Source organism: Bubalus bubalis, chromosome 6, assembly GCF_019923935.1.
Source record: "Bubalus bubalis isolate 160015118507 breed Murrah chromosome 6, NDDB_SH_1, whole genome shotgun sequence".
Classification (NCBI taxonomy): domain Eukaryota; kingdom Metazoa; phylum Chordata; class Mammalia; order Artiodactyla; family Bovidae; genus Bubalus; species Bubalus bubalis.
In genome coordinates, this window is record NC_059162.1 from 28,139,387 (window position 1) to 28,155,721 (window position 16,335).

Sequence of the window (16,335 nt, forward strand, 5' to 3'; positions counted from 1 at the left end):
GAGGGGGCCACAGAGAAGGACCCTACACCAGACTTGGGGAGTCAGGCTGCCTCCAAGTCACGTCTGCACTGAGGCCTAGGAGACAAGGCAGGGTCAGCTTAGTGAAGGTGACTCAGAGAAGGAAAATGTCCCAGGAAGAGGAAAGAGCATGTGCAAAGGCCCAGAGAAGCATGACCCATGGATGCCTATACAATATCTCCATGAACAAATATGAAATTATTTCAGCTCCCCCACCCCAGATCCTGGGTTCCCTCAAGTATCCCCTTCACCCAATTTACAAGTTAGCTCTGCCATGTTCTGAGCCAGCTCTGTTGCCCACTAGAATGCAGATACCCCTGAGGGAACCAATGGATTTTAGTCCATTTCAGCTCAGGGCTGGTGACTGTCCCAGGCCATTTCCTGAGAGTAAAAATGGACACCTGAGGGTGATTGCTGGTTCCCCAAAGGGAGGCAGGTTTTGCCAAGCTCACAGTCTGGCAAACATGAAGTCTTGCTGCTGCCAAGACTCTTGTCATAAAGGTGCTACCAGCAAGGGTGATGTGTGCTCCCACCTGCGGCATCTCAGCATCACAACAGGAACTCCCTGTCACTCCCACACTGCCACTCACTTAACAGGAATACAGCCCGGGATTGAGTGGGCTAAGGGAGCTTGACCAGGGTTATGGTGGAATTAAACTGTTAAATGAGCCAGCACACCTGAGTGGTCTACAGTTTTCTTAGCTTCTACCAGACTGACAAAAATGATTTTAAGTACTTAATTTTTGTTTTCTTTAAGGATTTTCCAAAATACCAGTCAGTAAGGTGCAATGGATTACTCCAATACTTAGGCCATCTGAAGCGAACAGCCGACTCAATGGAAAAGACCCTGATGCAGGGAAAAACTGAAGGCAAAAGGAGAAGAGGGCGGCCGAGGATGAGATGGTTGGATAGCATTACTGATTCAATGGACATGAACTTGGGCAAACTCCAGGATATGGTGAGGGACAGGGGCCTTGTGTGCAGTAGTCCATGGGGTCACAAAGAGTCACTAACTTAGTGACTGAACAACAAAAAGGTGCAAGGCCGAGGGCATGGATTTTGGAGCCCACAGACTAGGTGTGTGACCTCAATCTGGTTATTTAAACTCTCTGAATTTCAACTGATTCATTCAATAATATGCATTTGGTGAGGATCTACTATACTCTAGGTGTTATGAGGAGTACTAGGCTGACAGTTCCTAAGATTTTATAGTTTAGTGGGGATGGTAGACTAAGGCCTATTATGTGAATGTAACAAGGATGGGCACATATTTCTTCTGCACTCCCAGTATTCGACTTCTCCCTGTTCTTCCAGAGGCAAGTGGTTTCATAGGAGACTTTTGGGATTGTTGCAGCCAGGATGTAAACAGAAAGAAAAAGCCGACATTCAGCTTTCCATCCAGAATAGGATTTTTGAGTCCACAGCTAGACAATGGTTTTGAAAGCCAAGCATTCTCAATCAAAAAGGAGGGGTGGGGGAGCTTTCTGAATTTCTTAAGCTCCATTAAAATATCAAAAGCAGACTTGGAGCTCTTGATCAGAGTTTCACTATAGGCCTAAGGTGGGGAGAGCTCAGGGTGTGACCCGAGAGGAGACTGGCTGAGGGAAGGAGGAGGACAAAGCTTTTGCCTTCAGGCCTGCAGAGGGGACTGGGCAGGGGAAAGACAGGCCGGACAGGTGACCACTGGCCAGGGTCCTCATTTTCCCTTCTTCTTGCTGCTACTGCTGCTAAGTCTCTTCAGTCGTGTCCAATTCTGTGCGACCCCATAGACAGCAGCCCACCAGGCTTCTCCGTCCCTGGGATTCTCCAGGCAAGAACACTGGAGTGGGTTGCCATTTCCTTCTCCAATGCATAAAAGTGAAAAGTAAAAGTGAAGTCGCTCAGTCGTGTCCGACCCTTAGCGACCCCATGGACTGCAGCCCACCAGGCTCCTCCACCCATGGGATTTTACAGGCAAGAGTGCTGGAGTAGGGTGCCACTGCCTTCTCCACCCTACCCCAAAGGGTAGGATGAGCATTACAGAAAGGCATAGGAGAGAACCAGAGAATACTGGAGCATGCAGCCTACTTCCCTAGGTTCAGGCCTCTGGGAGATGCCCCAGGTTTGTTTTGGTGCCAAAAGATCAGAGAAATGAGAGTATGGCATTAGGGGTGGGGAGTTCTCAGTAGAGACTTTGAGATAATGCCTCTGGCTCCCTTCAGCCTAACTGCAGTGTGCCGAGACGGCCTCTTTCCTGACATCTTTCCTGACCTCCAGACTTCTGTGTTGTACATATGCCCCTAAATGTTCCACAGTTTCCCCCCCAAAATCCTAAACTGAAGATCTCAGCTTCCTAGCCCACCCACAGTCTCCAAAATTGACACCATCTCTATAGTTGGCACAAACATTTATTTGGTCAGGCAAATCGGGAAGCCAGGGGACATCCAGGAGACCCCTTTCTCTCCCTTATCCCCTCATCCAACCACTCCCACATCCTGGCAACCTTACTTTTACATTTATTTTGAACGTGTCTCCTCTCTACACTTAGTTCCTAGTAGCAGCTTAGGCCATCATCGTCATTGTTCACTTGTATGTGAACTTTATGTTTCCCTCCAAGGAGAGCAAACTGGGAGGAGAGAGTGAAAGATACTGGAGCATCAGGTTAACACTGTGTATGTAGCACAAGGCCCTGGTGCTGTACACACATCAGGTGCCCCCAAGGTACCCCCAGTGCCACAGATCTCACTATCCAGGTGCATGCTGATGGCCTTTCTTCTACAAGCACCTGGGGCTTTCTCTGCTGCAGAAGCACGTTCAGATGAGAACAAGAGGCAGACTGCTAGTGGTGGGGGACTATTCTTCCCTCTCCCCAAATAACCTTCAAACAACTTCAAATACAGGTTGGAGGATAAATACCCTAGCTCCTTCCCTCCTCATGAGAGATGACATTGAGGGATGACCATTTTGCTTGAGAATGACTATACCCTCCAGGTGATCCACACCCTCCTTGACCTCACCTGGGACTCCTCTGGCTTCATCTCCTGCCACTTTGTGCCCCATTCATTCTGAACTGGCTGCAGTGTCCTGGATGTACCACACTGTTCCTGCACACCTTAGTTCAAGTTTTCCCTCTGTCTGCAATGAGGTGTTTCCCAACATTCTTCCCTAGCTCTTACTCATGCCTCAGCTAAGCTCATTCACATATATTTAGGCATTTGCCATGTGTAATACAGAGTGCCTCAGAAGTACCTAGGAAGGGCACTCAGTCTTTGCTTAGGGGGTCAAGGAAAGCACCCCATTAGAAGTATTGTCTAAGATTCCAAGAGGTGAGTCTCAAAGGAATAGAAAGGGGCAACATGGAACTGGGGGAGTGATGGTTTTTTGAAGCACTGAAAAAGGAATATGGTGCCCGGAGATGCCAGCACAGCTTATTAAATTAACTGAAAAAAAGTTCACCAAGGCTGGAGCTGTAGGAAAGAAAAGGAAACTGCAGGAGGGGGAGATGAAGAGGCGTGAGAGGCCAGATGACACAGGGCTTTAAGGAACAGAGAATTTATGTTACTGCAATGGATGATAATGAAGAGACTCTGAAGCTCCTAGTGGGTCAAATGCTTCATTCCCAGAGCTTCCATATCTTCCCTGGACTGTATCTTATCAGTTTACACATCTGCTTTCCCATAGGATAGCAAGTTTCTATGAGGCAGGAAACACTTCTCCTTGACCTCTGTTTTCTTGTCCCTAACACAGATCCTGCCCTAGAACAGGACTGTAAAAAGTGCGCTGAGTTGGGCCACTGAGGTGACAGAGAGCTGCCCAGTCCAGACTCCTCCACAGGAGCATCACAAAGAAGGCGTGAGGTCCTGGCCTGTGCCTTAGCATCACAGATCCTAACCGTCAGCATGGCACCACGTGGCAGGAGAGAGTAGCCGTAACGCTCTACGGACAGACTTTAGGGGGCGGTACCCCAGAGTATCTCTGCAGGGATCCCAACAGAAATGCCTGACACCCAGGCTGGTGGGGGCTGAAGACTGAAGACCTGGGTGTAGACTCCAGGGCAGCAGTAGTGGTGTGGGGGCTCCTGAGGAGCACTGAGGACTCACCCTAGTGGGTGGGGAGCAGGAGAGCCTCAGAGGGGTCTGAACACAACACCCATGAGGATGAGATCGGGGTGGTCTGTGTGGTGGCCATCAGGTCATTGAAAGCCCTTCTGGGGACTGAGCTGGACCCTTCTGGGATGTTGGAGTCTCACAGCTGTTTGCATCAGGAGAGCAGAGGGGAGACTCCAGTCCCCTAGGAGACTGGCTCGACCTGCACCTAAAGAGGTCACTGCCTGTTTCATCGTGGCTGATTTCTGTGTCTGTCTCACGCTCCTTTCCAAATCAGGCTCAACCAAGTCACAATTTTATTTTTGTGAGCCTGGAATATAATGTATATTAAATAACTATTTAATAAGGGCTTCCCTAGTGGCTCAGTGGTAAAGAATCCACCTGCCAATGCAGGAGATGTGGGTTTGATCCCTGGATTGAGAAGATCCCCTGGAGAAGGAAATGGCAACCCACTCAAGCATTATTGCCTGGGAAATTTCATGGACAGAGGAGCCTGGGGGGCTACAGTCCATGGTGTCTCAAAGAGTCAGACGTGACTTAGACACGACTAAACAGCAACAACAAAAGTGGGTGAAGCAACTTATTAGCATTTAAGTTCCATACAACTAGAGGCTATTTTGTTTACTTGCTTAATCTCTGGCCCCTAAAACAGGACTGGCCCATCGTAGGTGTTCAGAAATTACTTAATATATTTAACTCTATAACTACAAGTTATTATGTCTCAAAGAGGATAGATCTTTCTCCCAAGGTCGTGCCACCTTAGAGAAATGAAATCTTCTAGTTGCAAGCCGGTGGCTTTCCTAGGCTGCGGTGCCCCCAATGGAGAAGAGCTGAACTGCTCTGAGCCCTGCTAGGCTCTCTGGTTCCAAGGATGAGATCCACAGGGTTGCTGCAGCTTGAGTTAAGAACAAAGACTTTGGGTGGACGTGCTGAGGGGGATGGGGGATGGCAGCAGAGCCCTTGCCGGTGTCAGTATATATGGTCTAAAACAAGAACCCGGGAGCACCTGGGACATAGCGACACTCAATGTCAGTGACTGAGGGGCATGCGTGAGAGGTCAGAGCTGAACCAGGGGGTGGGATCATAAAATGAGGAGGGGACACCTGCAGGAATGAACATGGGAAAGAAAGTAAAGTCATGGACTAAGCCTTGGGAGGCAAGTTGCATTCCGAGGGCAGAGAAATCAGAGAGCTAGATGGCAAGCCAGGATGTAGTCACAAGAGCCTGGAAAAGAAAATGTTAGACGCCGGAGGTCATTGGAGAAGAAGCCAAGGACTGGCATAGTCTGCCGAACCTGGCCAAAAGGAGGAAGAGGCACAGTGTTTAACAGCAAGAGCACCACAGGCTTGGGTCACATCTCTGCTCAGCCATTGACTTAGGCAGAGCAAGAGAAGTACCTCCTAGGTCTTCAGCTTCCTTATCTACAAATGGATGATGGCTACTGATCAGGCCTGGGTCCAGGCCTGAAACAAGGATGTGCTCAATAAATGCTGGCATCACGATATTGGTGGCGGGGTGGTTATTGCAACTGTGACCTTGAAGAAGACAATATCAGTTCAGTAGGGGGAAGGGAAAGGGAAGAAGATAGGAACCAGACTGCAGGGAGTTTAAGGGGAGCCAAGGAAATGGTGAATGTCAATGACTTTGCTGAGGAATTTGGTAGTAAAAGGAAGTTGAGAAATCCAGTGATTCTGCTGCAGGAGGGCCAGTTGTTTCTTTAAAAGAGAAAAGGCAAGTGAGTGCTCACAAGCAAAAGGGAAGAGACCTTGGAGATGGAGAAAGTGAAGAGATCAGAGAGGAAGAAAGGAGACATCAAAGAAGAGGTAGATATAGTCCTCCAGAGGAGATAGGGGACCCCCCCCCCCCAGCTGCAATGATCTCTGCTCCTTTATCAGCCTCCCCGCTCCACCCAGGGTCGGGAGGTCTTTTCCTCAGCCAGAAAGTGTGATATCAAGAAGACTTGCCTAGAAGTCAGGAGACCTGAGTTCTGGTCCTGCCCCTGGTTGTTTCTACTTGGTCTGCACCCTTGTTCTTCTGAAACGTGTCCTCCTCCTGCATAAATGAGGTGGCTGGAGTGATGATCTCCGTGATTCTGTAACTGTGTCATCTCACTCAGCATTATGAGATGTTTCCTCTTCTGTAGTGTTTCTGCACTCTGATCAGTAGGAAGGAAAAAAAAATCTTTGAACTGAAGCTATCACTTCCTCCAGCAATTGGGACAATATTTCTGTTTCACACATACTGTGAGCAGATCCAGTGATTCCATCAGTGCTGATAGATCACTGCTGAGCCTCTTGGTGTTTTAAATAGCATATGCACTTGGTCCTGGCCTTCTGGAATGAAGCAAGGGAGAGACAGGAGCTTTGTGCTAGGCTGAGTGTTGCTGTTGACAAGGCACTCGATGGCTGCAGGCTTCTGCATCCTCAGAAATAACAACAATTACTGCACATGCCACAATCTGTCCTCCGAGGCAGCAAACGCATCAGCTGCTGGTTATTTTGATACCCTGGATAAAAAGCTTTCGAGAAAATCTAGTACAGAAAACATTCTTATCCTCTGCTTGTCTGCACCATTCCTTCTGCCTGCTGCCCTCTCAGCTGTTTGGATTCCTATAAATGTAGCTGGTCCAGGCTTCAAGGTCCTCGTCTCAGTGGCCAAGAGGAAGTCATTTCTGTTTGGATCCTCATGAAAGTGGAAGAAGCAAGAGAAGAGACATCTGGTTATGTGTCTGTGTGCCAAGGCCGGTCTGACCTGGAATCTGCTGGGAACCAATGCAGTGTGAATGCGCTGATAGCCGCGAATGGCTATGAGCATTGTGGGCTTCAAAAAGCATTCACTGAACACCTACTGTGTGCCAGGCCTGGTGCTAGGACCAGGAGAGATGGTGATGAACACAGCCAGGATCTAATAACCAGCCCCCACAAGAACACGAGCTCTTTGATCAGGTACCATGGTCATCTCACAGACTTGCACATAGTTGTTCAGCCGCTAAATTGTGTCTGACTCTTTTGTGACCCCCATGGACTGTAGTCTGCCAGTCTCCTCTGTCCATGGGATTTCCCAGGCAAGAATACCAGAGTGGGTTGCCATTTCCTCCTCCAGGGGATCTTCCTGACTCAGGGATCGAACCTGAATCTCCTACTTGCCAGGCAAATTTTTTGCCACTGAGCTACCTGGGAAGCCCCTGACATATTGTAGGTGCTCAATGATCAATCTCTGGAAAGCGTATTTGTTATGTACATGTTATACTTTACTCAAGATCCTTAAAATTCAGGGACATTAAGGGACAGAAAGGAGTGCTTACTAAACCAACATGTGCCATCAGAATATGATCAACCATTAGGGGAACGGGGTATCCAGGCTTGTATCCTGTTTACCTTTAAATCTCCCTCTTTACATTCTACATAAAAAAGAACCACAAGTGCCCCAAAACCTTTTATCCTTCTGGGTGATAACACAAGGACACATACAAAAGGTCTGCATTCAACAACCAAATACTCTGTTATTCTAAAAATGTCAACTTCATCCCTGAATTCTTGGGCAGCAATTATGTAAGGCTTAGGGCTGGCACTTTCAAACAAGTTTATACATGACATGATTGATGAATGAATTTGTCCCATTGTCTGGAAATTCCTTTGTTTAACTGACAGATACATTACCTAATGGATCACCCTACTCTGATGCCACGTCTACAGAAAGGGGCATTCATGGTGGCTCTGGTCACTTACACTCACCTTCTAGGTGTGTGTTCCTCCACCAGTTTGTGTCTGAACAACTCAAGTGGATAAGCCTTTGCTGGGAAATAACGAGGTCATATCAAAGCTGAAGCTCCCTTCCAAGTCTGAGGCTTTCTTCCTACCTCATCCTTCTCAGGTAAATGGGTAAACCTAGGTATGGGGGCAAAGACAAAGACAGAAAGAAGTGGTAACCTCAGATCAATCTGTGTCAAGTGCCAAAGCAGAGCCTCAGCTTGTTCAAGTGCCCCCCACTGGGGAAACAAGGGCCACCTCTGTACTTAGAGCAGGAATCCCTTTGCCTCACTAAGTCTGGCACCTGTGGGTGACCTTCACATTGATTGCGCTGGCATGGCTTCACCCATAAAGGGAGACTCTGTCTCTCCCTCTCTCTGTCTCTCTCCTCACATGCCTTCCTCCCTTGTGGTATCAGGTACAGAGTAGGGGTTCAGCATTCAATTTGCTCAAGGAAGAACTGAAGAAACACGTCTACAAGCTCAACACCAGAGGGGTTGGTGGAATGAATTTCCAAAGACATATGAATCCCCCAGAACACTATTACAATTAATGATGCACATTTAGTGGAAATCTGACTTCGGGGTATTTCTGCCTTGCTGGTATGGGCCATGGGTCAGACATGCTTCCCCCGTCAAGCTCTGACTCCACAGAACCCAAGAAATCTTGGAGGGTGATCCAGGAGATCCCATCCCACAGAAAGCACAAATGGTGGAGGAAAAGAAGAATTTGGGTAAGGCTTGGGGTAGGGTGGAAGGCTGTCTTCCTAGGTCAGTTTAGAGTCGCAGAACTCTAACAACATTGATGAAAGCTGCACACCCTCTATCCAGAAAAAATGCAGGCATCACACACAGACAAACATGAGTACAACTTCAGAAAGATCAGGGACTCCAGGAAAGAAGTTTCCTGAGTCAGGGCCTTAAGTGAAGGCTCTGATTCTAGGTCCTGATGCCTAAGTGCTCTGTGCCTTTTCTCTACAGAGGACTTGCCCTTGCCCCCAAGGGTCTTCTAGGGGGATAGGGTTCTCAGGGCCACAGCCCTCCCTCATGTCAGAGAAGCCTATGCACCTTCATCATGCAGAGCTCCCCTGGGTGCTCTTTTTTCTCCCAGGGTGACAGGAGGCGTCCTGGGAGAAAGGGGTCTCTGGACTTGTCTCTTTTGGCTGCCAGGAGCAGGAGGAGCAGAAGCCTAGGGCAGGGAAGGTGACGTCCGACGGGGACGGACACTCCCGCCGGGCTCCAGGCGCTGGCTGCAGGCAATGCTGAAGGAAAGCGTGGGGAGGTGGAGGGTGCGTGGTCAGCCGGGCAAATCCACCCACCCCGAGCCTGTCGGCCCGTGGGCGTCGGCAACCAGTACCCCGGCCTGGTGTCTCAGAAAATCCCCAGTCAGCCGGGTTCTGCGCGCGGCCCCTCCAACCGCGCGCGCTTCCTTTTGACCTCTGGAGGGTTGAACCCCTCCCAGGCCGGGTCCAGTCAGCCTTCCCCGGGCAAGTTCGACCAACCTCTCTCGTCCCCAGGAGCCCCCGCTGGCGGGCACCTCCGCCTGGCCAGAGCAGGTGCGGGGCTGGGGCAGGGGAGGGTTGGAGTGGGGGAAAAGATTTGGAGTGGGTGACTCAGGGAGGAGGGGCTAAGAATTCAAGAAGCTGTGTTGAGCAGCTCGGCGCTCCGGCACAGCAGAGAGCGCTGGGAGCCGGAGGGGAGCGCAGCGGTGAGTCAGGCTGCCCCGAGCTCAGCCCGAGAGGGGTGCAGCGCGGGCACGGGCGCGGGCCGGCGTGGCTAGGCTCCCGGGGGAGGGCATGCAGGGATCGCGGTCTGGCGAGATCTCCGGGCACCACCGCCCCCAAGGTCCCGCGGGCTGAAGTGCGGCGGTGAGAGGAGCGTCCCGAGTGGGTGCGGGAGCGCGGGAGCCTCTGCTGGCGGGCGAGTCGTGGGGAGCAGCGCTCTATCAGGTCGTGGAGTTCCCGATCTCCCGATGGATGGTCGGAAGTCCGGGAGGCAACCCTGGCGCCTGCAGTCGCGGCACCGCGGTGCCAGAGACTAGCTCGAGGGTTAGAAGGGAGACACAGCGCAAGTGAGGGAGAGTAAAGGAGCCGGAAGAGAGGGATGCGCGGGCTGTGAGCGCTCCCGGACAGCAAGAGTGGTGGTCTGCACCGCGGAGGGCGAATGCGCGGCGAGCGCGGGCCGCGGTGTGCGCCCAGTCTCGCATGTGCTACGCTGCCCCCAGGACGCTGCTCCCAGGTATGGGGACCAGCCGGGCAGGGGGCTCTGGACCTGGTGCAACGAGTGGAGCCAGGGTCGCTGGAGGGTTGGGAGTCCTGGGTGATGGCCCCAGGGGTTGATAGAGGAAGCCTGCTGATCAACCTCCATGGAAGGTCCTGCTACGTGGGTCACACGCCTCACCTCCAGCTGTCTGCTGCCAGGTGTAGGAGAAGTTGGCATGAAGGGGTGGGGCGGGCAGCGCCTTAGGTCCAGGCGGCAAAGACCCGGAGGAGGGAGAGACAGGACTTGGGGTCAAGGAGCGGCATCTTTGAGCAATCATAAACAAGCGGCTTCACTCTGATTACAACTCTCCTTTTGCTTTCCAAAAAAAAAAAAAAAAAATTCTGAGATTCTCATGGAAGGTGTTTTCTGCTTGAACTTTCTCTTCTCTAGTGACTTGAGAGATTAAAAAAGAGCGTGCTTGCTAGGCTGGTTTTTCCAAGTTGTTCCAGGTTGGAAGTTGTAACAGTTTGTCGGATAATTTATGGGTGTTTCATGCATTAAAGTGTATTACTGCAAAGCCTTTGGGTGCTATGGGTATTAAGGAAAACTTAGTGCACGTTCCCAGCTGGAAACCAAAATAGGACTCTCCTGGGTATCTCTGCCCCCTCTGTCATCTGAGGCCAATAGAAATCCTGGAGAAAAGGCACTTGATTAATTGTTCTGGCTCCATCCTCTGGGCTCAACCACTGCAGTGCCAAACCCCTCCCCCCCACCCCCCACCTTTCCCACACATGCATGGCCAGCTACATTCTTAAATTCAGAAAGGGCAGTGGCAGACCCACCAGTATCGTCTCTCCAGGGTCTTCAGACTCTTGAAGCTGTCACTTAAGTCTGCTGGAGGGGACTGTTTCTCCTTCTCAACGTGGTGCAGAAGGACAACAGCCGTCGGGCCCTGCCAGCTCTTCTTGGGCAGTGTTTACTATTTCCTATCCAATGTCTGAAACTTTCCCCGTCTGAAGACCCACTGAACAAAGACCCCATTCGGTCTGGAAGGGTCTCTTTTGTGGAGAAGTCATAGGTCAGCCTGGGCAACCCAAATGTCAATCCACCGTGGTCAGTGTTCCCGGACATTGAGGTAACTGAGGACTGGGGTTGGGGGGTGAGTGAGAGGGGTCTGGGGTCTGAGGCTGGCCCTGCTGGTGTTGACTCAGAGAGGAAATGAATGTTCCTCAGACTCTGGTCCTTGAAGGGGGTTGGGATTAACAGCACATGCCACCAAAATCCTCCCCCAGGCTTTTGCCAACATTTTTGGGCAGGTGGGAAAAAGGGCAACCTTGAAGGGAAAAATGTTAGGAGGCACCACGGGAAATGGGGAACCAAGGTCTCGGGAACTGGGGACACATATTGATAGGACTGTAGAAGTATCTCAGAGGATTTCAGAGCAGCTGCTAGTGCCACACCACCCCTGGACAGCCATCTCACCCTAAAACTCCACAGACCCACCTGAGAATTGGAAAATTGGCTCCACTCGGGGCAGCCATCCTAGTACTAGGGACTTCCCATATCCTTAACCTTTGTCCATGAGTGGGGTTCTCACCTTCTCCTACTTCCCACCACAGATCTTCTCAACCCGGAGGGGCAGAAGGAGCAGGGAATGAGGCTTCACACTCTCCTCTTCCAGAGAAAAATCTGTGCAGTGTCCAGGAAGGGGGCCCCAGCTGCCGACATCAGCAGGGAGGGTAGGGCATGGCAGGGCAGGGCTGGAGCCCGAGGGAAGTTTCTCATCATTGCTGAGATTAAACTGATGAGAAAATCACACAACTTTCCTTTTAAATGAGTGCTGAGCACTTCGGCTGCACATTCATGGAGTGCCTTATTTCAGCGGCAACTGCACTGGAGCCACAGAAAAATGACACTCTGCCCTCAGCAGGCGGTAGAAGGCTTGATGAGGACTCATATAAAGTCTGGATATCTCTGAGCAAACAATGCATGTTCCCAGAGGGTTTCTCTTTCTTTGACTGGCACCTCTGAACTTGCAAACCATCAACTAAACCGTCAGCTCCTAGGCTCAGCCAGTCCTGAGAAATCAACTCTGGGCCAGTTTCACAGAACAGCATTCTGTGGCCTCTAGCAAGTAAAGGAAGAGGAAAAGACCCTTCCCCAACCCATTGCCAGGGACCTTGCTTCCTGACAGTGGGGAGATGGTTAACATCCAACCTGCAAATAGTAGCGAAATCGAGATGGCCCCAAGGCAGAAACGTAGCTGGAGAAGCTGAGGCTTTGTGGTCATTGACCTTTCGGCTGGTTATGCATAGGGATGGAATTGTCCTATTTAAGCCGAGATGATAGACCTTGAAGCACAAAATTTAGCCAAGACCAGAACAGTGAAATCACATAATAAAAAAAGATGTTATGCTTCATGATTTTTTTCATTACTCTTCTATTCTATGGGTTACGTTACATGTTGTGGAGGAATTCCTAGAGGTTGTTTGCCTCAAGAGAAATTATACTGAAATGATCTCTTAATATTTCTCTCCTATATTTTGGGTAAACTTCTTGTGGTAGTTTTTGAGTTGTAAGACAGAAGGGAAAATAGCTTTGTGATCTTGAGCGAGTCACTAAACTTCACAACCTTCACTTTCCCAATCTATGGGAGAAGGGTAGTATATTAACAGTGTTTCTCAATGGGGCTGTTGGCATTTGGAGAAAATTCTTGGTTAAGGGTGACTTATTTCTGTAATGCTGGAAGTTGAGTATTCCTGCCCCCCCTACCAAAATGACAGAAATGGTGACAACCCAAAATCCCCTCTCCCCCATGGAAGGCTAAATGCTTATTAAAAGGGAAATACTGCTCCCAGTTGAGAACTCCCTTGGCAATTACCAATAAGGACCTTTCTTTCAGGCCTTATGGTCAGGCCATCTTCTACTTAATCACTGAATTGGGGCTTCAGGGATCCAGCCCTGGGCTTCATCCTCCAAGAGCCAGTGTATCAGGCTTCAGGAAGCTCAGTGCTGTGATCCTGCCGGGCATCATCCTTGGCTTTTGTCAGTGGAGTGTGACTACAAATGGCCCACATGAAAAGAAAACCAGAAAGAGTTGGGGGGAAGGGACCGGTGGTATTAGAGCATGGCGGCTTCCTTCTCTGCCATATGCTGTTAAAAATACCGGCAGACTGCCTGCCCCGGGTGTCCACAGCACTGGGAGGAAATCCTTCTCTCCTTTACTAAATGGACCACACTGTAGCACCAGGAGGTCACTTCTCTGAATGAGAGAGTGAGGAAGCAGAGCCCTCCCTGGCACTGACAACACTTAATACAACGTGGGCACATGTTGATATCAAATTAATACAACCATGCCCAAGCTGTGAGAGTAAATGGGAATCAATAATGTGACATTTAATTGAAAAAGTAGGCTAGCAATGTACACTGGAGAGATGGTGCATATAGCACTGGGTTTATTCTCACTTATCCTTACCTCTGCCACAAGGTCTCACTGGATGACAAAAAATGGGGTCATTTGGGTTATTCATAGTGCAAAGGGCTAAAATGAATAATTTCTTTGGAGGATTTTATTTCTTGCTACCCACTCCCAAACCCCTGGAGTAGGGAATGGCAACCCATTCCCATGTTCTTGTCCTGGGAAATCCTATGGACAGAGGAACCTGGTGGGCTACAGTCCATGGGGTTGCAAAAGAGTTGGACACGACTTTGCGACTAAACAACAGCAACACCCCCAAGTTGCTGGAGAGGGAAAGCTACCAAAGAAGTAGAACTGGCAGGGTTCATAGTTGATTCCTAATGAGGCCAAAAAAAGAAAAAAAGGACATCAGAGATGTAAGGAGATTCCCAGATGAGACTGAGACTGGTCTGGTGATGCAATCTGTCAAGTAGGACTAGCAACAATGCTTTTTGAGTTGCCCAAGTTTGGCCAACCTCTTTCACACATGGAAAATCTTTTTATTAGTAGTAGTATTATTAGTCAGTCAGACAGTCAGGGTTTCCCTGAAAATTCCCCACTGGGGTAAGCAGATGGAGAGGTTTTGGCACTGCCCGCGGTGGCCTCTGCAGGTGGAGAGCTCTGTAAGTAGAATGATCTGGCTCTGAAGTCAGTGAGGATGAACAGCCCAAGCTTCCCCCAGAAGCTGTTCCATACTAAGGGCAGTTAAAATCCACTGCTACGGAATAGGCTCCCAGTAACCACAAAGTATGTGCTACTTGGTACACAGATGGGCCGATTTTCCCATTTCCTTTGTCCCCTCGGTAGCCAGGTTGGTGGAATATATCATCTGTCTGAACACCACACACATTCCCAAGTGAGCCCAGGGAGGGCTGCCTGCTGGAAACCATGAGAGCTCAGCCCAGGTCCAGAGAGGGAGGTACTGTCTAAGCCCCTAGTCACTGTGGATCTGACGCGGGGTTAAAGTGACTTGCATTTCTCACTTGTCCAGTCTAGTGAAACACCATCCCGTGTTTGGACTTGAGCAGACCTGGCTTGGGAAGGATCCCCTGGAGAAGCGCACAGCAACCCATTCTAGTATTCTTGCCTGGAGAATCCCCATGGGCAGAGGAGCCTGGCAGGCTACAGTCCTTGGGGTCTCAAAGAGTCAGACATGACTGAGCGACTAAGCACAGCACAACACAGACCTGGCTTGGAGGTTAGCACGCTAGGGTGCCATCCCATCCTTGTCAATAACCAGGTATTGAGCCCCCTCACCCCCACCCCGTGCTGTATGGGAGATGCTGAGAGAGGCAGACTCCCTTTGGACTGTTCAAAAGAAAGAGCAGTCATGCTCCTGAAGGCTGCTGGACTAAGTAAGCAGGGAGGAGGGAGATGAGCGCCAGGAAAGCAGAGATGCAGGCGGGCGTCTCTTGTACCTGGTGTTCCTCTGCTGTGAAACAGAGGTAACAGTAGGACCTGCTGTGTTGGGCTGGGCACCTCAAGTGGGGTGATATTGGTGGGATGCCAGCACAGGCCTGGCACACAGCTGAGCAGGCACTCAGCAAACGCGAGCTCTTTTCTGTCATTCTCTCCCTCAGTGGTACTGATCTGAGGTATGCCTTTCACTTCAGATTGAGCAACACCATCTTTGCATTTTTTTATGCCTCTGTATGTGTAAAGCTTTGCTGCCCTGGGATAAGAAATCTTTCTGGAAGCATCGAATCTTCTCTAGGAATTCACCCACCGTCATTTTGACTTTCTGTAATTAACATTCTCATTGGGGGAGAATTTTAACCAAACATTTCATCTTCTGGACTACCTCGGCCTCATAATATCAGAGTGAAAGGAAACTCAGAGATATTCTCCTGCGATTTTCTTTCAGAGGCAAACTTCTCAGACTTGTATCTCAGAGATGTTATGTAATGCTCTCTAAATAAGGCATTTCTTGAGAATGGCCATTTGTACTGGCAGCTTTAAGAATGTTTCGGTTCCTTACCCCCACATAACAACTTCTCCCTCCAACAACTCATTTCCTTAGGATTTTATGTGTCTTATCAAGTTCGCAAGAGAAGGAAGAGAAGGAAGTGAAATTTTCTATGTCAGCCAGGCATTCATGCTCTCCCACCCCAAGGGTCAGTGGCTGGGCAGCTGTTGCTAAATAGCACATAACCTGTGGTTAAAGGGGAAACAGTCCCCCCCTGGGAAGGCAACATCAGGCCATGGATGGATCTGCCCTCTTCCAATGAGCATCTTGATTAATATGCTAACCAGGGGCCTGGGCCCTGTGGTGAGTCACAATAAATATAAATTCTGCCCAAGGAGCTTGCTCTAAAATAAAAATTTAAATGGCTTCAGAGGCTCATCAGATAATATAAGGTAAGACTTAGGCTGGTGGGGGCTGCAGAGAACTAGAGAGGGTATGCCCCATCAGAAAAGGACAGACAATCTGTTGCTTTGCAGGTCTGTAGACCCAATGTGGCCAGATCGTCCAACTTTTCCAAGAATTCAAACTTTATGCTTGAGTGTGTAGATCCTTCACTTTTCAAAACATCTATGCAGATCAACAAAACCTGCCTGCAGTTTCATCTTATTATCCAGATAGACACACTTGGAGAAATTGAGAGCAGTATCAAAATGGAAACTAGCTGAAGAAGTTCCCATCGACTCTGAGAGGCCTGAATGACCAGTGTCCTCTAGGAAGGCTTCCTAGAGGAAGGGAATGTCCTGCAGGCAGGTAGGATTGTATAAAAGCAGCCCTGGCATAAAACAGAACCAGCTTCAGACCCAATCTCTGTCTCTTATTGGCTCTATAACCACATAATGACTCTAAGCCTCAGTTTTCT

At 49.7% G+C, this 16,335-nt stretch overlaps 1 protein-coding gene and 1 pseudogene across 1 annotated transcript in view; one reads left to right on the forward strand and one right to left on the reverse strand.

Annotated features, from left to right (window-relative positions):
• The window catches only part of LOC102406482, a 91,832-nt pseudogene extending 76,590 nt beyond the window's left edge, over window positions 1–15,242 (reverse strand).
• Window positions 9,462–16,335, forward strand: part of NGF (nerve growth factor) — a 58,322-nt gene continuing 51,448 nt past the window's right edge. The window contains exon 1 of the mRNA XM_006058673.4: window positions 9,462–9,559. The gene's annotated coding sequence lies outside the window, so the exon portion shown is untranslated. The remainder of the gene's footprint in view (window positions 9,560–16,335) is intronic.